This window comes from Bidens hawaiensis, unplaced genomic scaffold, assembly GCF_021521415.1.
Source record: "Bidens hawaiensis isolate Kalapana, Puna unplaced genomic scaffold, B.hawaiensis_p1.1 tig00030286_1, whole genome shotgun sequence".
In the NCBI taxonomy this organism is placed as follows: Eukaryota; Viridiplantae; Streptophyta; class Magnoliopsida; order Asterales; family Asteraceae; genus Bidens; species Bidens hawaiensis.
The window spans coordinates 224,694-247,876 of NW_027495053.1; the positions used below are offsets into that span (position 1 = coordinate 224,694).

General features: G+C 40.6%; 1 long non-coding RNA gene across 1 annotated transcript; it reads right to left on the bottom strand.

Annotated features, from left to right (window-relative positions):
- Positions 1-6,504: 6,504 nt before the first annotated feature.
- LOC143580241 (uncharacterized) lies at positions 6,505-18,745 on the bottom strand. Its single transcript, XR_013143606.1, has 4 exons — positions 18,382-18,745; positions 7,481-7,577; positions 7,180-7,273; positions 6,505-6,718 (listed from the first exon to the last, which is right to left on the bottom strand). It is a non-coding gene; the product is annotated as an uncharacterized LOC143580241 (long non-coding RNA).
- Positions 18,746-23,183: the final 4,438 nt, after the last annotated feature.

The following is a 23,183-nucleotide window of genomic DNA, read 5'->3' on the forward strand; positions in this document are numbered from 1 at the left end:
TAAACCCTAAAGACGGGACCTCTCTGGCCTGCCGGGGCCGGTTTTTCGATTTGATGGCAAAGAAACTTATGGGAGGATCAACCTCTGATGTTTTTCGAGCAATCACGATGGTGGGTTGTTGTTGATATCGTTGGTTGTGAATGATCTTTAGGTATGGATCGTCAATGTACTCGCACCATAGCTTCGATACACATCTGGAACGGGCCAAAGATTCGACGGGCATTAATCTTGACAAGATATGAAGATGATTTCTGAAGGTAAATTAGCCATGAAACGATCTCAAATTGGAGGCTTGTATCATCTTATGATTCTGATGGTGGTGTGTGTGTGTATATGTCTAATACATGAGATTTCAACAATGTGTGTGTAACGCCACCCATAACTTATTAAGTTACATTCCGTCTTAACTTAACTTTTCTTATTCGTCTTATATTCTATTGATGATTTTAGTGTTATATTCTATTAATAATGAAACACAAACAAGTACACAATATTTAGGGTAAACTTACGTATTATTATAATCAAGAAACTAGCACAAAACTTGAATACAATAATCTCTCTCACTCATACAATAACCCTAACATGGCTATGTATTTATAGGATACCCTAACTTGGTTAACAAGTAGTTACCAAATATAAAAGCCCAATTGTAACCCTATAAACCCATTACACCACTAATGAATTCCACAGGCCCATTAGGTCCAACCCAGTCACCAACATGTGACGGGCCTAGTAATATGGAAATTACCAACAATCACCCCCTAATTTCCGACTCGAAACTAGGAGATCTTCAACACCGAACAATCTTCTCATCTCGTCAAACTTGATTCTCGCAAGTGCTTTCGTAAGAATATCAGCTCGTTGTTCCTTGCCACTAACATGTTCCACCGTTAACTCCTTCCGCTCCACACATTCCCGTATATAGTGAAATCGGGACTTTATGTGCTTGCTCCGACTATGAAAAACGGGATTTTTAACCAAGGCAATTGCCGATGTTATCAATCTTTAACAACACTTCTCGAAATTTCCTTCCAGTCAATTCCGCCAACAATTCACCTAACCATACGGCTTGTCCCGCAGCTGAGCTCGCCGCCATGTATTACGCCTCGCATGATGAAAGCTCTACGGTGCATTGCTTCTGTGAGCACCAAGAAATCGGGGCTCCCCCATAATAGAACACATGACCAGTAGTGCTTCTTCCATCATCTTCATCAATGTTATGGCTATTATCACTGTACCCGATCAACTCCTTTGATCCACCTCGTTTATACCTGACCCCCATCCAATAGTTCCTTGAATAAACTGAAGAATTTGTTTAATTACCGCCAAGTGAGACTTCTTTGGAGTTTGCTTATATCTACTAACCATGCCAACCGAAAACGCCAAATCAGGTCGAGTGTTTAACAAGTAACGAAGACACCCAACCAACTTTCGGTACTCTGTTGCATCTGCATCAACATCATCCTCGGCTTTAGACAATTTAACATTAGGATCCATATGTACACTTTTAGGATAACAATCCTCCATCCCGGCTTCTTTCAATAACCTTCGAGTATAAGCACTTTGATGGATTTGAATCTCATTCTCCAACTGTGAGACTTCGATTCCGAGATAGTAAGTGAGCATTCCCAAATCAGACATTTCAAACTTCTTGGACATTGCAAGTTTGAACTGATTAATGTGATCGTTATTTGAACCCGTAACAACCAAATCATCGACATACACGTCGACAATAATAATATCGGTTCCAATCAATCTCCGATAAACTGCTTGTTCATTCGAACACCTCACAAATTTCAAACCTGTGAGAATACCATCAAGCTTGGTATTCCACGCCCGTGGTGCTTGCCTCAAACCGTATAAAGCCTTGGTTAGCTTGTAGACCTTGTTTTCCTCCCCGGGTTGAACGAACCCATCTGGTTGAGAAACAAAGACCTCTTCTTGTAGCTCTCCATGTAAAAATGCCGACTTTACATCCAAATGATGTAATTGCCATCCTTCAGTAGCTGCAATGGCAATGAGCATACGTACGGTTTCAAGTCTCGACACCGGAGCAAAGACCTCGTCAAAATCGACTCCGGGTTGTTGCACATAACCCTTAGCCACGAGTCTTGCTTTATATTTATTAATCGAACCATCTGCATTTCTTTTCACTTTGAAAACCCACTTCAATCCGATAGCTTTAGCCCCTCTAGGTAACTCGGTCAACTTCCATGTGTCGTTTCGTTTAATGGATTCGAGTTCCGTCTGCATAGCCTTTATCCACACCTGTTTGGATTTTGCTTCACCAAAATTCCTCGGTTCACCTTCTTCTAACAAAAGAAGTTCAATGTCCTCCACTTCCGAACATAGGACATAATCATTGAAATTAACCAGTGCGATTGGAACACGTGTAGATCTTCTCAGGTTACTTTCTGGTTCATTTAGTGCTGTTGTAGCTAAACCATTTGCTGCTGGTGTCGCTAAACTGGATGCTGATGTCGCTAAACTTGTTCCTGAGTTGTTGGAATTAGCGACCAGGGTGTCAGATGTTGTCGCTAAAGGTGCTGAAGGGCTGTCTGAATTAGCAACAGAAGCTGTCGCTGATACTCTTGTTAAATTTGGCGACAAAGCTGAATAGTCGTCGCTAATGTTGTTGCTTCCCAAAGGCTCGGTTACAACTTGCCCAACTCCGGTTTCAATAACCCCATTCCAATCAACCAAAATAAACCCGGTGCTAGCTCCGTTTCTTCATTGGTTTGACCCGAATTAGACCAAACCCACGTCTTCTTCTCGTCAAAAACCACATCACGAGCTATCACAACCTTCTGGGTCTTCAGATCGAACAACCGGTAAGCTTTGGACCCGGTCTCGACTCCGATATGCACTAAAATCCTCGAACGATCATCGAGTTTTTTCAAGTGAGTGCCCACAATCTTTGCATACGCCACACAACCGAATACTTTTAGATGAGAAATATTCGGTTTCTTTTCTTTTAACATCTCGTATGGCGTTTTCTCCTTTAGAGCACGAGTAGGAATCCGATTCTTGATGTACGTTGCATGTCGGATTGCCTCACCCCATAGGTAATTCGGAACACCCATTGCTTTTAACATACTCCGTGTCATCTCCAATAAGGTTCGGTTCCGTCTTTCAACCACCCCGTTTTGTTGAGGTGTGTATGGTGCCGTTAGATGTCTTTGAATGCCTTCGATGTCAGAAAACTGGTTGAACTCATGTGAGGTAAACTCACCATCTCGGTCGGTACGAAAAGTGTTGATCTTTTTCCCAACATCACTTTCAACCAATTCCTTAAACTTCTTGTAAACTTCAAACGCCTCATCTTTGCCTTCAACAAATACGTCCAAACAAATCAGAGTAATCATCGATTAAAACAAAAACGTAAATGTTACCCGCTATTGTTGGAGGGGTAATCGGTCCGCACAAATCACCGTGCACAAGTTCTAAGGCTCGAGTCGCCCTAAACGCCGCCGAATTAGGAAAGGATTGCCTCGTTTGCTTCCCGACCAAACAAGATTCACATAACTTGTTTTCATGGGTAACGCCACGCATCCCTTCAACCATCTCCCTCCTAGCCATTAGCTTTATTGACTCGAAGTTCAAGTGGCCAAGCCTTGCATGCCACAACCAACTTGTTTCTTCAATTCGGCTAAGTAAACTAACCGGTTTACCAATCTTTAATTGTATCCGGTATAGCCGATTAGGGGAACGAGTCACCTTCACCAATAACTACCTTGCCCATCATGCATCGTAAGGTAGTTATCTTTTATATGAATATCACACCTGTGTTCCGAGGCTTGACCGAGACTAATAATATTGCTACGAGGACTCGGTATAAAATAAACATCCGTAAGCAAACGATGTTCACCACTTTTAGCCTCAAATAAAATCGACCCTTTACCTCTTATATCAACATAAGAGTCATCCCCAAACTTAACCTTTCCCGTGACACGATTGTTAAGTTCAGAAAAGAAAGACTTGTTACCCGTCATGTGATTACTTGCGCTATTATCCAAGTACCATTCATCAACATCTTTAGACTCGTAGTTTCCGGGTATAACCTTCTTTTCATTCAAGAACACCGTTTCTTGAACACTCTTAATCATAAACAATGATGGATCCCTTGTCTCGGACGCTTCGGCTAACTTTGCTTCGCCTTTAACTTTCTGTTTTCGGTTGGGACACTTATGGACAAAGTGTCCAAACTCATCACATCGATAACATTGAACCTTTGAGAGGTCCCGGGTTTTGCCCTTATGTTCACGGTTTTCCCGGTTCATGGCGTTTTCTTGATAACCGCGGGTTTGACTCGACCCGCGACCACCTCGTCCTCGCCCTCCTCCACGTCCACGACCTCCACGAGTGGACTCACGATCATTGTACCGACTACTTGAGGATTCAGACCTTTGAAACATAAGCTTACCCTGGGTTTCGGAATGCATGTCTTCTTCCCGAATCCGCTCCTCGTATGCTTTTAAACGTCCCACCACGTCTTCAAACCCAACAGTTTTGAGATCCAAAGTTTGTTCAAGAGACGCAACGATTTGAATAAACTTACTTCGAGGTAGACTTGAAAGGAACTTCTTGACCATCTTAGTTTCCTCGATCATCTCTCCTAAAGTCGCCGCCTTCGATGCCGTACACGAGAGTTTCGCCACAAACTCGTCAATGGTCTCCGTCTCTTTCATCCTCATACCATCAAACTCGTTCATAAGAGTTTGCAATCTTGCCTCCTTAACCCGATCAGACCCCAGATTACGCGTCTTAATCGCGTTCCAAATCTCCTTGGCCGAATCAAGATTACCCACTTGCATGATTGTCGCTTCCGGGATCGATTGATAAATCAACGCTATCGCGATGTTGCTTTTATCAGCATCGGTTTCACCCGGATCAATGGTATTCCAAACCTTTTGCACGTTCAAGAGTACCTTCATTCGAATAGCCCATACCGTGTAATTGGTAGAGGTAAGCATGGGACTTTGGAAAGCATTCGGGTTCCCGCTCCCGCTTACACCGCTTGTCTTCATTGTTTCTTTATCACCCATCGTTCTTCGTCAAACCCCGACCGTTAAAAAAACAATCAACTTTTGTTGAGCTAATAAAAAAAAATTAAACCAACGAGTTTAATTTTTGCTTCGTCTTCTGAACATAAGACCAAAAAGAAAAAGAATAAAACCAAATTTACTATTAATTTTCTTTCTTGAACTTGTCGACAAACAAATAATAGAAATCAATCTTCTTTGACTTCTATAGCAAACAGCCAATCACAAAACAATCTTATTCACTTTGGACGGTGGAAGAAAAACTCTTTTTCTTGCAAACGATCACGGCTTCGACGACGAACAGTGGCTGTATAATTGATCACAGCGTTGATCAATTAACAAGAAAAGCTTAACCGGCTCTGATACCAATTCAAGAACGAATTGATAACGAAACACAAAAGAGTACACAATATTTAGGGTAAACTCACGTATTATTATAATCAAGAAAGTAGCACAAAGCTTGAATACAATAAACCCTCTCACTCATACAATAACCCTAACATGGCTATGTATTTATAGGATACCCTAACTTGGTTAACAAATAGTTACCAAATATAAAAGCCCAATTGTAACCCCATAAACCCATTACATCACTAATGAATTCCATAGGCCCAATAGGTCTAACCCGGTCATCAACATGTGACAGGCCTAGTAATATGGAAATTACCAACAATCAACTTATGTTGTCTATGTTGGAAATATGGACCGGTCCGCTTAAGTCAACACGGCCGATCGGGTTGTGTCCCGTAAGAGTTACACCTTGGGCAACAAACTAAAATCCGTTTAAATTGTTTGATCGGTAAATGACGAATTTAATATGACAAGATTATTATTTATAATCGTTATAGATAATATAGTGGTTCGGACTTTAAACGAGTGTTGGAACGAGTTGGACTTTGGGCCTGGTTAGAATTTATTATTGATAAATAATAATATTATTAATATTATCTTATAATATTAAAAACCCTTTAGGTTTTGACTTGGAGATTACTCCAACTTGTTAGGAGATGCATGTATATATACTAGATTAGGTACCCGTGTACAACACGGGTTTAACAAATGTAGTTTTATAAGTCTAAAACAATCTGAATATCAATAAAATAATAAAATGTCATGATAAACATTCAGAATATCAAATAATAATAAGTCAATATATTTTTTATTTTACTAATACATTAGTCACAAAATATGCAAAATATTGTATGATCGAACACAATATAAATGATATGATTATTCATGTCATGAGTAAAAATATAGAATATAAAAATTGCTAAATTACATTAAATAAGGACAAAATTAAGTTACAGTCAATTTTTACAAAGTAACAGGTTGTGTCAATGTTTAAATTACAATTCATAATATGATACAAATAAAAAAAAATAAAGAAACAAAATTACAGATAAGCAATAATTACATAATTATGTGTAAAATGTATACAATATTTGAAATTATACTCGTAACTTTTACCCTCATTGTTCCCAGCCCCAAACCAACAATACATATTGGCTTTTAATCAGTGGGTTAATATCCAATGCCAACATGGAATTAACCTCAAAACTTTCATATGTAGCCAATGCCCAAAACCAAATTAATATGGTCTTCACAACTTTCCTTTTCCTAATCCTATTTCCCAAATTAGGCTCATTATCACCTTTGTATTCAAAATAAGTATATACCTGATATCATATTCGGCTCTTTTGAGTTTTTATACAAACTGGAAAAAAAATCAGCATATCCCAGCCAATCCTAAACACAGAGGCATTTGTACCCCCAACAATTCAAATTTCCATTAAATTTTTAATTCCAAAATTTGCCCTTGTAAAATTTATAACCATCTCCATCATTTTTGTTGACTTTTTAGCACAATTACTTTTTCATTTTTCTCGTACTTCAAAATTTGGAATTGGTTGTTAATAATGAACTCCACTTTGGAAGTTTTGAGTTTTGACCAGTATTAACAGGTCTTCAATAAGTAATTTGTCCATTTGACTTTCCATATAACCACCTATGTCTTTAATTCAGGTGTTAAAAAATTCATGTGAAGTTAACCAGTTAAACCAAAACATATATAGCTCCAAATTATAATTTATAAGCCCCGGACCCTTAGTTTAGAATAAAAAAAAAGAGAATTTATTACCAGAGATGTGATAATTAACAATTGTAATGTAGAGAGTTCCAAGAGTTTGATGACTTCAGCGACGAACTCCGTATTTTGGTTTAGTGTTACCTAGCTGGCAATTCATTTAACATGGCATATCAACTTAATGCCTTTAACATGATTTCAAAACCCAAAATCATTCAATTTAATATATGATTATAAATTTATAATAAATATCTAAAGATTAATGAAACTAATTAAATGTTTGTATCATTATACGCATTAAAATAGATTTAGAGTAACTTTTAACCAATTTGAGTTGTTTCCCTTTTCCACTAACCTGAGATAAAAAAGCATCCAAATAGGCTTGTATCCTCATTTTACCACAATGAGAGGAAAAATATACAATTCAGGCCTCAAGTGTTTCAAGTCAAATACTGCAATTTTGATAGAACAAGAGCAACAAACAACTCAAATGCAAAAGAAAACATATTATTCGGGGCTGCATACTGTAACACCCCGACCAAAGGCGGATTATACATCGGGGCGCCACATATTGTTTCATTACTCGTGACACTATTGGGTGTCAATATTTAATAAATACATTCATTCGCGCACGCGCAAAGTAAAAATAAGATAACATAAATCATCATAAATCAATATATTATAAATCATAATATTCGAACAGCAATAACTTGTCTTGATACATTTTAATCTAGGTCAAAAAATAAAGAAAACTTCCTACGTGTCCTCGAACTCCAAAACAGCTATTGCAAACCTGAACATGTGTTAAAATAAACGTCAAACACTTGCGTGTTGGTGAGAAATCAAGTTTAATACAATAGATAGATAACAATAAATCTGCGCGCAACATGTGTATGTCTGGTTTTCAACAGGGGTGTAATCTGATCGGGATCAACTCTAAGATTCATAGACTGCCAGTGCTCACAATTGAGCTCACAAACAAGACAAACTGTGCATGTGCAAACAAAAGAGAAAACCATAAACGATAGTTCTCCCGTGTTCATCTAATGGTACCATGAGAACTGCGGAATAGACCGACAAGACGGTTAATGATCCACACATACAAATAAACAGCCAAGTCTACGTCCTCAACACATGGGATACTGCGCGACTAAAGTTCATAAACAGTTTAAGACTCTAAGTTTGTATGAACACATGAACATCCCAAAACATTAAAAGGAAAAAGGGATTAGGTACGAGATTACTCACTTGATAAACGATGCGGTGTATGATAAAGTAAGAGCCAACTTTAAACAAGCACAAGTTAACCTATAAATAAGATTATTGTTTTAATGATCTGTTTTAAGTCTTGATTATAAGTTTGCATAAGTAAATTATTATATAATATATATATTACCGAAAATCAGGGCAGAGGAGAGGAGAAAACGGAGGCAAGAGAGGAGGCGGCAGAAGGACAATCGGCAGAGAGCAAAGGAAGAGAGATAATAAGTGTTTGTGTGTGTAGTGTTAAGAAAAATAAGATTATTATTTATAGGGAAACCCTAGGAGACATGAATCCAGAAAAAGGGGAAAAGATTCCAAGACAAACAGAACAAGACAAAACAAAAGATAACAAAAGATATCAAAAGCAAGTTCAGAAAGTAAAAGATATCAAAAGATATGGCAGCAGGGAAAAAGAGAAAAAGGCTGACAGGGAACAGTAAAAAGCATGGGCGGATCAGATAAAGGTACAGGTCAGGCATGGAAAAAGCAGATCTCAAAAGATAATGTCAGTCACTTTTTCTGCCAACCAATGGGGTTGGTGCGCATGCTGCGCCGAAAGTAACTTTTCAGACATAAAGCAGATTAGGTCAACAGCACAAAAGATAAGACAACACAAAAGCAAACGGCTAGATTAAACAGAAGAAAACTCAAAGGGTTTAGCGCGAGAAAGCTCGAGCGCGAAGGCAGACACAGAAGGTCAAGAGAGCGCGAGCGCGAAGGCAGACAGAACCAACCTTAACGCGTCGCGGAAAGGACTACATTTCTAAGCGCGCCGCGGGAAGAATCACATCTCTTAGCGCGCCGCGGGAGGAACTAAAATTCCTAGCGCGCCGCGGGAAGAACTATAATTCTTCGCGCGTCGAGGGATGAACTACGATTCTTAGCGCGCTGCGAGAAGAACTACAATCCTTAGCGCGTCGCGGGAAGAACTACCGTTCTTAGCGCGCTGCGAGAAGAATTACAATTCTTAGCGCGCTGCGAGAAGAGTTCGTCTCGCGTATCGCTGTAACAGGTGGTCTTCACGCAGAATTCCTTGTAAGGGGTCTGGCGCGTGGAGCTGCGCAGACAACCTTAGGCGGGAAGGAACAAAGGACAAGCAAAGAGTTAGAAAAAAAAGAGGGAAACAAGGCGTAAGGGCGGGACGGCGACAAGAGGGAAAAGAAGGCGGAAAGAGAGAAGAAGAGGGACGGGACGGCGGAAAGAAAGAGAGGGAGAGGCGGGAAGGAAATTATATATTATTATTATTAAAAGTAAAATATAAGTATAAATAAATATTAAATCATGAAAGAAAGAGATCGGATAAGGGAAACGGGTACCTGGGTCGGGTCGGATCGGGCAGATGCTACAGTCTCCCCTACTTTAAGAAATTTCGTCCCGAAATTTATCTCGAAGTAGGTTGCGCAGAGAACAGGTGCGGGTACTTGATCTTCATTTGATCTTCCCTTTCCCATGTAAACTCGGCTCCGCGCTTGGACTCCCAGCGAACTTTAACAATAGGGATACGACTGCGCTTGGTTTGCTTAACCTCGCGATCCATAATCTCAACAGGCTTCTCCACGAAATGCATAGTTTCATCAACTTGAACTTCATCAAGTGGAATGTGAAGGTTCTCGTCAGCTAAACACTTCTTGAGATTGGATACATGGAACGTTGGATGCACATTACTGAGCGCGGGCGGCAGGTCAAGTCTGTAGGCAACTTTTCCTACACGCGCGAGAATCTTGAATGGACCAACATAACGAGGAGCAAGCTTACCTTTCTTCCCAAAGCGGACAACACCCTTCCAGGGCGACACTTTGAGGAGAACAAGATCACCAACTTGAAATTCGAGAGGCTTCCGCCTACGATCTGCGTAACTCTTCTGTCGACTTCTGGCAGTCAGCAGATGATCACGGATCTTGGCGATTTTATCGGTTGTCTCTTGAACAAGTTCGGGTCCTGTGATTTGAGCTTCTCCCACTTCGCTCCAACAAATCGGGGAGCGGCACTTACGACCGTAAATGCTTCAAATGGGGCCATACCAATACTGGAATGATAGCTGTTATTATAAGAGAACCCAATCAAAGGCAGGTGTGAATCCCAATTACCTCCAAAATCAAGAACACTAGATCGGAGCATATCCTCAAGAGTTTGAATAGTTCGCTCAGACTGACCGTCAGTCTGAGGATGATATGCCGTACTCATGTCCAAGCGAGTTCCTAGCGCAGATTGGAGAGATTTCCAAAAGCGAGATATAAAACGGCCATCGCGATCGGATATGATGCTCAAAGGAGTACCATGGCGGCAGACAATTTCCTTGACATAAAGCTGCGCGAGTTGCTCAACACGGTAGTTTTCACGAATGGGCAGAAAGTGAGCAGACTTAGTCAAGCGATCCACTATTACCCAAATGCTATCATGTTTGCTTGCTGTCAAAGGTAACTTGGTAATAAAGTCCATCGCTACACATTCCCATTTCCACGTAGGAATTTCTGGTTGTTCGAGCAAACCAGATGGGCGTTGGTGTTCAGCTTTTACTTTAGAACAAGTCAGGCATTTAGCTACGAACATAGCAATATCCTTTTTCATACCGGGCCACCAATAAGTAATGCGCAAATCCTTGTACATCTTATCAGCGCCAGGATGAATATAATATCGAGATTTGTGCGCTTCACTCAGGATATCAGCGCGAAGATTCTCATCAAAGGGAATCCAGATGCGATTAAGATAACAGAGAATTCCACTTAGATTAGGAACAAAGTGCGCTTCCGCGCCACACGCTAACTCGGCGCGAAGGTTACCATTACTGATGGATGCGCGCTGCGCGTCACGAATACGCGATTCAATGTTGCTTTGGATCGGCGCAAAGTGAAGCTGGGTGCGCGGCAAGATACAGTTAAGCTGGCAGGGTTTTCGGCTGAGCGCATCGGCTACCACATTAGCCTTACCAGGATGATACCGGATCTCACAATCGTAATCGCTGATGAGTTCGTTCCATCGGCGTTGCCTCATGTTAAGTTCCTTTTGATCAAAGATATGCTGAAGGCTTTTATGGTCAGTGTAAAGGATACACTTTGTACCATAAAGGTAGTGTATCCAGATCTTCAAGGCAAATACAACTGCACCAAGTTCGAGGTCGTGAGTTGTATAATTCTTTTCATGAACCTTGAGTTGCCTTAATGCGTAAGCGATAACCTTGCCTCGTTGCATAAGAACACAACCGAGACCTTGGTTGGATGCATCGCAATACACGACAAAATCATCATTACCCTCAGGTAGCGCAAGAACAGGAGCTTCACACAACAAACGCTTGAGCGTTAGAAAGGCTTCTTCTTGCTTCGAGCCCCAAATATACGGTTTACCTTTGTGCGTTAGAGCTGTTAAAGGCAAAGCGATCTTCGAGAAATTCGAAATGAAGCGCCGGTAATAACCAGCTAAGCCCAAAAAGGAACGGATCTCGGTAGGAGTAGATGGCGTAATCCAGTTCTTGATTGCTTCAATTTTGGATGGGTCGACATGAATACCCATCTTGTTTACAACATGACCAAGAAACTGTACTTCATCAGACCAGAATTCACACTTGGAGAGCTTGGCAAAGAGCTGCTCGGCTCTAAGCTTTTGCAACACCAATCGGAGATGTTGCTCATGCTCGGCCTTGGTCTTAGAATACACCAGAACATCATCGATAAACACGATCACGAATTTATCCAGGAAGGGCCTACACACCCGATTCATTAGATCCATGAAAACGGCGGGTGCGTTGGTTAGACCGAAGGACATGACCAAGAATTCAAAATGGCCATAACGAGTTCGAAAAGCAGTCTTCGGAACATCTTCATCGCGGATGCGCAACTGGTGATAGCCAGAGCGGAGATCAATCTTCGAGAAACAAGAGGCACCTTGGAGTTGATCAAAGAGGTCGTCAATACGCGGTAAGGGATACCGGTTCTTAATGGTGAGTTTGTTCAACTCGCGGTAATCAATACACATGCGAAACGATCCATCTTTCTTTTTAACGAACAACACCGGAGCACCCCAGGGCGAAGAGCTAGGGTGAATGAATCCTTTAGCAGTCAACTCTTGAAGTTGGCTTGCCAATTCTTGCATCTCAGCGGGTGCAAGACGATAAGGAGATTTGGCTACGGGGGAAGCACCAGGGACAAGATCAATACGGAACTCGACTTCACGAGCGGGAGGGATACCAGGAAGATCGTCAGGAAAAACTTCAGGGAAATCACGCACAACAGGGATATCGCGAAGCTTCTTCTTTCCTTCATCAGGTTTAACCACATGGGCTAAAAATGCAATACACCTTTTCCGCATGAGCCTTCGGGCTTCGGCGTAAGACATAAGCTTAAGACCGCGGGAGGGTTTTTCGCCGTAGATATGAAGATCACCATTTTCTCGAGGTATGCGAATCATCTTCTTGGCGCAAATAACTTCGGCGCGATTATGCGAAAGCCAGTCCATGCCAATGATAACATCAAAGCTTCCAAGAGGCATGGGGATGAGATCGATCAGAAAATCGTTTTCGTTAAGATTAAGCGTGCAATCCTTGATCACAGAGTTAATTAAAACAGTTTCACCATTAGCCAATTCAACTGAAAAATCTTCTTTTAAGTCATCGCGCGGTCGCGCAAGCTTCTGCTCAAACGCGCGAGAAATAAAACTTCGATCGGCGCCAGTATCAAAAAGTACAGAAGCATAAAATCCGTTAAGCAAAAATGTACCATTAACTACGTCATTATTCGCTTGCGCTTGGTGCGCGGTTATGTTAAAAGCTCGTCCGCGCGTCACTTGGTTCGAAATCTGGTTCACCGGATTCGCTTGCGTAATCTGAACTTGTAGCCTCGGGCACGCGTTCCGGAAATGACTGGGATCACCGCAGTTAAAGCACGATCTGGGTCGTGGGTTTTGGTAGGTTGGTTGTGGGTTCTGCGGGTAGACTGGTGGTGCTGGCGCAATTGGATTGGCGGGAAGGACTCTACAGTTTTCTGCAAGGTGACCAGCGCGGCCACATCGGGTACAAAGTCGACATGGGACTTGAGGTGGGTGGTGGAGTCTACAGGTTGGGCAAAAGGGGTGGTTTCCAGTGTAAGGTTTCTTAGGTGGCGGGGCAGGGAGTGCTGGATTGGTTAAGGCATAGTTGTGGGCTACATGAGGTGTTGGGTAGGCTGACAGAGGGTTAGGCGCGTAAACTGGAGGTTGGTAGATGGGTTGCTGGACAATGGGCGGGTTGGTAAGCGCATAGGCTTTGCGCCTGCGCTTGAGGTTGTTACGGTTTGAGGGTTCTGGTTTGGTTTCTGTTGGTTCAGGAACAGTCTTGGTGAGTTTGGTCTTTTCTGTTCCCCGCAGGAACAGGGTTCCTGCTCTGACATGGTTGTCGCTGAGCACAGCGGCCAACTCGATGGCGTCAGAGAGAGTTACTGGATTTCTGGCCCATACAGAATCTTGAATTTCCATGGGGAGACCCCCAAGGAATTTCTCTATGGCTCGGCGGGAAGGGGTAACAAGGTGAGGGACAAGCAAACTTAGTTCATGGAAGCGCGTCGCGTACTCGCGCGCTTCACCGCTGTATTGCTTCAAGTTCCAAAATTCTTCCTCCAAGCGCTTAACTTCGTTGGGAGGGCAGAATTCTCGCGTCAGAATTTCCTTAAATTCCTCCCAGAGCATGCTGGAAGCAGCTTCTGCGCCACGCGCATGAGCTACTCCATTCCACCATGTAAGCGCTCTAGATTCCAGGACACTGGAAGCATATAGGGTTCGTCTGTCTGAGGGGCATTGGGTGTGGAGGAAAGTGTTTTCTATTTTCTCAAGCCACTGGAGCATCACGGTGGCTCCTTCAAGACCTGTGAACTTTGGAGGGTTACCCACGTTAAAGGACTTAATGTTGTAACCAGAGGTGTTGGTATTGTTTTGGCTCAAAGCTTGGGCTATTGCGGCGGCCATTTCCTGGGGAACGTTGCAGCGAACGTCTGCGCGCGGCTTCTTTCTTCTTGAGATGGCGAGCTGATAGCGGAGGCATTCTATAAAAGTTTTAATTTTAGTTAATATCTTGGTTTTAGCGCAAAGTATAACCTCGAAAAGCTTGGTTTCACGGAGTCAGTTACTGTCAAAAGTTAAAGTAAAATAAATGACCCTAAATGCAGACTTAATAAAGGTAACAAATTCGAATCAAGAATCGACAATTCATGTATCACCATGACTTTCCGAATTCCCAATTTAAAATATACGAGTAAACGAGTATTGGAAATTGACGATTCATGTATCACCATGACTTTTCAATCTTCAATATAAAATATACAAGAAAATGAGTATTGGAGGTTGACAATTCATGTATCACCATGACTTTTCAAGTCTCCAACCTCAGAACATAATCGTAAATGGAAATTGAAAATCAACTATTCATGTATCACCATGACTTTTCGGATTTTCAAATCCAACAAACGAATATGTAAGTAAAATCAATAAAAATCGAAATCCAACAAAAATCGAAATATCGCGAAATAAAACATAAAATCATACACTGCGCAAGCGCGAGCATATTCATAAATAACGAGTAATTAACAATAAGCGCGCAAACATGAGATTTCTCTCATGCGCGAGAAGGGACTCTTAGGTATTCTAGGCCGTTACGTCTAACCACCTATCCTAAAGTCAACGAGCTCTGATACCAATCTGTAACACCCCGACCAAAGGCGGATTATACATCGGGGCGCCACATATTGTTTCATTACTCGTGACACTATTGGGTGTCAATATTTAATAAATACATTCATTCGCGCACGCGCAAAGTAAAAATAAGATAACATAAATCATCATAAATCAATATATTATAAATCATAATATTCGAACAGCAATAACTTGTCTTGATACATTTTAATCTAGGTCAAAAAATAAAGAAAACTTCCTACGTGTCCTCGAACTCCAAAACAGCTACTGCAAACCTGAACATGTGTTAAAATAAACGTCAAACACTTGCGTGTTGGTGAGAAATCAAGTTTAATACAATAGATAGATAACAATAAATCTGCGCGCAACATGTGTATGTCTGGTTTTCAACAGGGGTGTAATCTGATCGGGATCAACTCTAAGATTCATAGACTGCCAGTGCTCACAATTGAGCTCACAAACAAGACAAACTGTGCATGTGCAAACAAAAGAGAAAACCATAAACGATAGTTCTCCCGTGTTCATCTAATGGTACCATGAGAACTGCGGAATAGACCGACAAGACGGTTAATGATCCACACATACAAATAAACAGCCAAGTCTACGTCCTCAACACATGGGATACTGCGCGACTAAAGTTCATAAACAGTTTAAGACTCTAAGTTTGTATGAACACATGAACATCCCAAAACATTAAAAGCAAAAAGGGATTAGGTACGAGATTACTCACTTGATAAACGATGCGGTGTATGATAAAGTAAGAGCCAACTTTAAACAAGCACAAGTTAACCTATAAATAAGATTATTGTTTTAATGATCTGTTTTAAGTCTTGATTATAAGTTTGCATAAGTAAATTATTATATAATATATATATTACCGAAAATCAGGGCAGAGGAGAGGAGAAAACGGAGGCAAGAGAGGAGGCGGCAGAAGGACAATCGGCAGAGAGCAAAGGAAGAGAGATAATAAGTGTTTGTGTGTGTAGTGTTAAGAAAAATAAGATTATTATTTATAGGGAAACCTAGGAGACATGAATCCAGAAAAAGGGGGAAAAGATTCCAAGACAAACAGAACAAGACAAAACAAAAGATAACAAAAGATATCAAAAGCAAGTTCAGAAAGTAAAAGATATCAAAAGATATGGCAGCAGGGAAAAAGAGAAAAAGGCTGACAGGGAACAGTAAAAAGCATGGGCGGATCAGATAAAGGTACAGGTCAGGCATGGAAAAAGCAGATCTCAAAAGATAATGTCAGTCACTTTTTCTGCCAACCAATGGGGTTGGTGCGCATGCTGCTCCGAAAGTAACTTTTCAGACATAAAGCAGATTAGGTCAACAGCACAAAAGATAAGACAACACAAAAGCAAACGGCTAGATTAAACAGAAGAAAACTCAAAGGGTTTAGCGCGAGAAAGCTCGAGCGCGAAGGCAGACACAGAAGGTCAAGAGAGCGCGAGCGCGAAGGCAGACAGAACCAACCTTAACGCGTCGCGGAAAGGACTACATTTCTAAGCGCGCCGCGGGAAGAATCACATTTCTTAGCGCGCCGCGGGAGGAACTAAAATTCCTAGCGCGCCGCGGGAAGAACTATAATTCTTCGCGCGTCGAGGGATGAACTACGATTCTTAGCGCGCTGCGAGAAGAACTACAATCCTTAGCGCGTCGCGGGAAGAACTACCGTTCTTAGCGCGCTGCGAGAAGAATTACAATTCTTAGCGCGCTGCGAGAAGAGTTCGTCTCGCGTATCGCTGTAACAGGTGGTCTTCACGCAGAATTCCTTGTAAGGGGTCTGGCGCGTGGAGCTGCGCAGACAACCTTAGGCGGGAAGGAACAAAGGACAAGCAAAGAGTTAGAAGAAAAAGAGGGAAACAAGGTGTAAGGGCGGGACGGCGACAAGAGGGAAAAGAAGGCGGAAAGAGAGAAGAAGAGGGACGGGACGGCGGAAAGAAAGAGAGGGAGAGGCGGGAAGGAAATTATATATTATTATTATTAAAAGTAAAATATAAGTATAAATAAATATTAAATCATGAAAGAAAGAGATCGGATAAGGGAAACGGATACCTGGGTCGGGTCGGATCGGGCAGATGCTACACATACTTTAAAATTGACCCAACCCATAATAATGTGTTAAGTATTTGAATTCTACAAACATATTCTCTTTGAATTTTAAATAAGGGTGTTCTCATTTGATTTTTTTTATTTTCCTAAATAATAAGTTTTTTAATAAAATTTGTAATATTTGTTTGTAACCAAGTATAATCAGCCCATACATAATGACCTTATATAAACTAATCAAGCCCTAAGATTACATATCCAAAAGAACCAAACAATATGAAGAATTTGAAAGCCCATAACCAAATGATATAAATAAGTAACACTGAAATCTGAAGCCTAACATAACCTCAAACATATACATAAATCTTTTGTAAAACACAAAAAGAACATCGAATTGGTATATAGGAACAAAAACTTGTATACAAAAGCCCTTTAGGTAAGTAACATAATCACATTTATACATGTATATAAATAATAAAAACCGTTTGTTTCTTTCTATGTGTTTTACATACTCAAGGAGACCCATACTTCAACAAAATCATAACTACACATACCTCTTATTTATAATGTTTAGTGAATGGCATAAACAAAATCATAATTAATAAAAGTCATATTCAATGATATATCCGATTGCCTGCTGAATTATAAAGTTAAGTAAAATTAAAGATACTTGGATGAATAGCATAAGCAGGAATGCCCAAAAAGGGACTGCAAACATATAAATCTTACAAACTTTAACATATATCACGCAAAGTTACTAATAAACAAACACAAAATTGATTTACTATCCATCAATCAATCAATCAATAACAATAAACGAAACATGGACATCAATAATCGATAATAGATTATCAATAATGGATTCATAAAGCTTTATTTATTAGTTAAAAGTTTTATTAGAGGACACGCCAGAGCAATTAACAACAAAATATGTACCTTAATCGCCGTAGCAATCGACGGGACATGGACGAAAGTGTGTTATTATGATAGAAATCCTCAATTGAAAAATAGAAAACCAACCCCAATACTAATAGCCCCCAATTTGCTAAAGCATTAAATGAACAGAGGCTTCAATTTGAAAATACAAACACAACTTAAATTAAAAAAAAAGATTAATTTTCAAATCGTAGAATCAAGTATGCCTAAATAAATTCGTAAATCAACCTAATCGACTGAAACAAATGATTATGAACTGAATCCAAATTAAAAAAAAATAACGGCTAAACCTATAATGGCTAAACCTATATATTTAAATTAAACTGTGATAGTAATCGAAGAAAGGCATACCGACCGACATAAAAGTTCCGATTGAATAGTAACGATGGCGAGGAGAGGAAACTGGAAGGTGATTTTGAATATGGCCGGATCTGTGGTGGGAGGCGGTATCGATGAGACGTGGATGATGATGAAGATGATGATAAGATTGCGGAATTTGTGGTGGGCTGCAGATACACGATGAAGAAGATGATGAAGACATGTTGATGATGAAGATAGATTTAGGGTTCGGAAAAGATAAAATGGATGTTTTGTGAGATAAAATGGGTCGGATACCCGTTTTGGAGAGATGGTTTTAGAGAGGCGGGAAATGATGAGGGATAATGTGGTAAGGAGATGACACGTGGCATGAGGGAAGTTTTATTTATTTATTAATATAGATATACACATCTCGTGAACATTAAGGAGGGTTTTTAAGGAATTCGGCCGCAAGCCAAAAGAGTCCAGCCGCAACTGCCAATCGACATCGTAACCGACCACCGCTATCGTTGTCGTGCTATTGCCAGCACCGCTGATCTGGTATTGGAGCCGTGTTCGCGTCACCTGCCGCCAACGCGCCATCACTACCAACCGTCACCGTGTTCGGTTCGTCACCTAGCATCGTTCATTGAACCTCGGTGTCTCAACCGGTTAATCATTAACCGAGGTACACTTAAATATTGTCGGTTTAGATTTATGTTTCTTTGGTTGTTTCATACCGTACTCGTATCGTATGTAACCGGATCCTGTACGGTTCCGTTAAGTGGTGATTACTCGTTTTATATTCCGCTGCGTATTCATTATTAGTATGATTAATAATTATGAAATCTATTTATAATTAAAACCGGGTTTAAAAGTTAAATCGTTGACTGATCACCACTGGAACCCAACAGTGGTATCAAAGCCTTGGTTACAACACACGAGTCGAATCCGATCTTTTCACCGGATCTACATCATAAACTTCAAGCTAGTTGAAGTTTTTGATCTACATATGTTTTTTGAGCAATCTTGGTTCGGTCAATTTTTTTTTTATTTTATTTGACCAAAATATTGCTCAATTCTATTTTATTGAATATGTAAATCTGGCTCGACCTTGTTTGTTTGGTTGAATGGTTTTTGGTTTTTGGCCATATGGATGGTTCAAAAGTTGTATTTATTTTTCAATTTTATTTTATGGTTTTTGGCCACTTTGTTGGTTCAAGATTGTAATAGATAGGGTTTGGTTTTTCATTGTAATGAAGACCCGAAGGAAAACCGAGGACGAGCTCTTGGAGTTCTTGAAGTCAGTGGGAGTTAGCAAAGATGACCGGATGCACCAGGAGTCCATCCTTGTGGTTGTTTGTGTTGTGACCCCTTGACCCGATTGGTCTTGCTAATATGCTCTAGCAAGACCAATCACCTTTTGGCCATTTAAGATTTACATATTCTTGTTTGCTATTGTGGTTGCTTGCTTGATTATAATAGGTTATAATACCACCGACCTAATATCAAATATATTAAAATAAATTTTAATTAACCAATAAAGTTTTTGCAAAATTAAACTAAATTTGATTTTCCAAAACCTTATAACTTAATAGCTCTCTATTAACTTAAAATTGGTTAAACGTATCACGACAAACTTAGTTTTTAATAGGTTATTTAAAACTAAGCGTCCTGAGAGATGAAATGATTCATCATTATTGTCCCGATAATAAATACAGTAAAATTTGACTTTTACTCTATTTGGTAATTCTAAATTAATCCCAATATAAAACCAATAGTTTGTGCCAATCCTACTACAAGTCACACTTGAGGCATACTGCAAAATTTCGAGTGTTTGGAGATAAAGCACCGCACTTGTTTTCTAGCCTATCCCATCAAGGTGAAAGCGCTTCGTTGACACATCCGACCCTTTCACACGTCACTGTACTAGGACAACTATTACTTTACTCTCCTGTTACGTGCTAAAGCTGTCTGGAGACTTAAAATGGGCAAAGATGAGGCTAAACGTTTCTATACAGACAATCGTTGTCTCTATAGGCCTCATAACCGAGAGTTGTGCTCTATTCACAATTGACAATCGTTGTCAGTCTGCCTAACCACTTATTAATGTTGTATGCTACAGCTGCCTTTAATAATTGAAAGCTAGATTCTCAAGCTTCTATTTCATTAATGTAATTGGGTCATTAATAATAGGACTACAACGTCGAAAATACTAATTAAATTTACTTTTGCTTATTTAATTAGATGTCGTCAAACGATAACACACCCTACACACTTAAGACTATCCTTGAGAAGGATAAGCTAAACGGTACCAACTTCACCAAATGGCACCGCAACTTAAGACTAGTTCTTACAATGGCAAAGCGCTTGTATGTTCTCGATGGACCTGTTCCAAACGAGCCTGAAAACAACACAGCCGCTGCTCGAAAAGCTCTTGACAAGCATAGGGATGACTCGGCTGAGGTCTCCTGTATTATGCTAGCCACCATGACTTCCGAGCTTGCTAAAGGCTTAGAAGACTTTGGTGCCTATGAGATGCTGGAACAACTCAAGAGCATGTTCCAGAAACAAGCCCGTCAAGAACGGTTCGATACCATGAAACAACTCATAAGTTGCAAGATGGCAGAAGGGCCTCCCGTCAGTGCGCATGTTCTTAAGATGAATGGGCACATCGATCAGCTTAAAAACTTGATTATCCCATGCTTGATGAGATGGCATCGGATTTCATCCTCAACTCTCTCCCCAGCTCATACGACCAGTTCGTAATGAATTTCAACATGAATGGCTGGGTAAAGACAGTGCCGGAGCTGCACAACATGCTCAAAACGGCTGAGATGAACATTCCTTCTTGGACCAATCAAGTTTTGATGATCCGATCTGCTGGTGTAAAGAAGCCTAAAACCAAGAGTCAAGGTTATAAGGGAAAAGGCAAGAAGAAAGTTACTGTTGCTGCCAAATCTGCCACCAACACTAACAAGAAAGTTGCAAAGGCACCGCCGCCACCTCCTGAGGAGCAAGTGCAACAAGATGGGGCACTGGATGCGTAACTGCCCCGAGCATCTAGCTGAGCTAGCAAAGAGGAAAGCCAATGGTGAAGGCTCTTCTCGAGGTATTTCCATATATGTTATTGAACTTTTCACTGTCTATAGCAACACATGGGTATTTGATACCGGATGTGGTTTCCACATTGTTAATGTCATGCAGGAGCCTGAGAAGTGGAAGAAAATGAATAAAGGCAACATGGAACTCATCGTTGGAGATGGGAAGAGAGTACCAGTTCTGACAACTGGAGTTTTTCATTTTACTTGTCCATCTGGCCTAGTTTTTCCTTTGAATAATTGTTTGTATGCTCCTGGTTTGACCAGAAACATCATTTCATTTTTATTGTTGCTTGAACAAGGTTTTAAGTACGTTTATAATGGCATGGCTATTTTTTCTTACTTAAATGATATCTTTTATTTTGAGGCTAAACCTCGAAATGGTATTTATGAGATTGATGTTCAAAATGAAAATAACGTATATCATCTTTCAAAACGTATCAAGACTAGCATCAATGATACTTTTCTATGGCATTGGCGACTTGGCCACATAAGCAAGGCAAGAGTTAAAAGACTCCAATCCGAAGTGATCATTGAATCCACAGGACCGACCTCGTTTGATGATTGCGAATCTTGCTTAGCTGGCAAACTCGCCAAAGGCTCCTTCACTCATAAAAGTGAACGAGCAAGTGATCTGTTAGGACTCATACATTCTGATGTATGTGGACCTTTCAGAAACATGACTAGAAACCATGAAAGATACTTTGTTTCCTTTATCGACGATTATAGTCGATACGCTTATGTGTATCTTATGAAACACAAGCACGAAACTTTTGAAAGGTTCAAAGAGTTTCAAAACGAAGTGGAAAAACAACTTGGTAAAACCATTAAAATGCTTCGATCAGATCGAGGTGGAGAGTATCTCAGCTCAGAATTTATCACTCATCTAAAAGAGCATGGAATTGTTGCGCAGCTCACTCCACCTGGCACACCCCAACATAATGGCGTGAGCGAGAGGAGAAATCAAACTTAGCTAAACATGGTTCGATCGATGATGTGTAGAACTAACATGCCTCACTCCTTTTGGGGTCACACCCTTATGACCGCCGCTGCATTATCAATGTAGCTCCAACCAAGAAGATAGACAAAACCTCATATGAGATATAGCATAAGGGAAAGAAGCCCAAATTGTCTTACCTTAGAGTATGGGGATGTGAAGCTTAAATCTCAATTGAGTCTGATGACAAACTTGATCCCTGCGGCGTTAAAGTTGTTTTCGTCGGATACTATAACCAAAGCGGTTATTACTTCTTTCATCCTGATACAAATATGATTTCTATCAATAGGAAAGGCCACTTCCTTGAGAAGAAATTTCTCAATCGAGGAACTGGAGATAACATTGTCGATTTTGAAGAAATTCAAGAATCACAAACAACCGCTGAGGAAGTTGGAGCGTCTGATCAACAAGTTGTTGTTGCTGATACATCAGACGGGAACACAAGAGTTCGCAGAAGTAGTAGGACTCCTGTACCAAATTCTAGATACCTATGGCATTTAGATGGTCCCGAAGTCTTATTAGTAGCCGAGTCTGGCGACGAGCCTACTAACTACAAATATGCTATCTTGGATCCGGAATCCGAGAAATGGCAAGATGCCATGAACGCCGAGATGCAATCCATGCATGATAACCAAGTTTGGAACTTGGTTGAGTTGCCCCTGATAGTCGGGCAGTAGGGAGCAAATGGATTTTAAAGAGAAAAACCGACATGCATGGAAATGTGCAAACCTATAAAGCACGGCTAGTCGCGAAAGGTT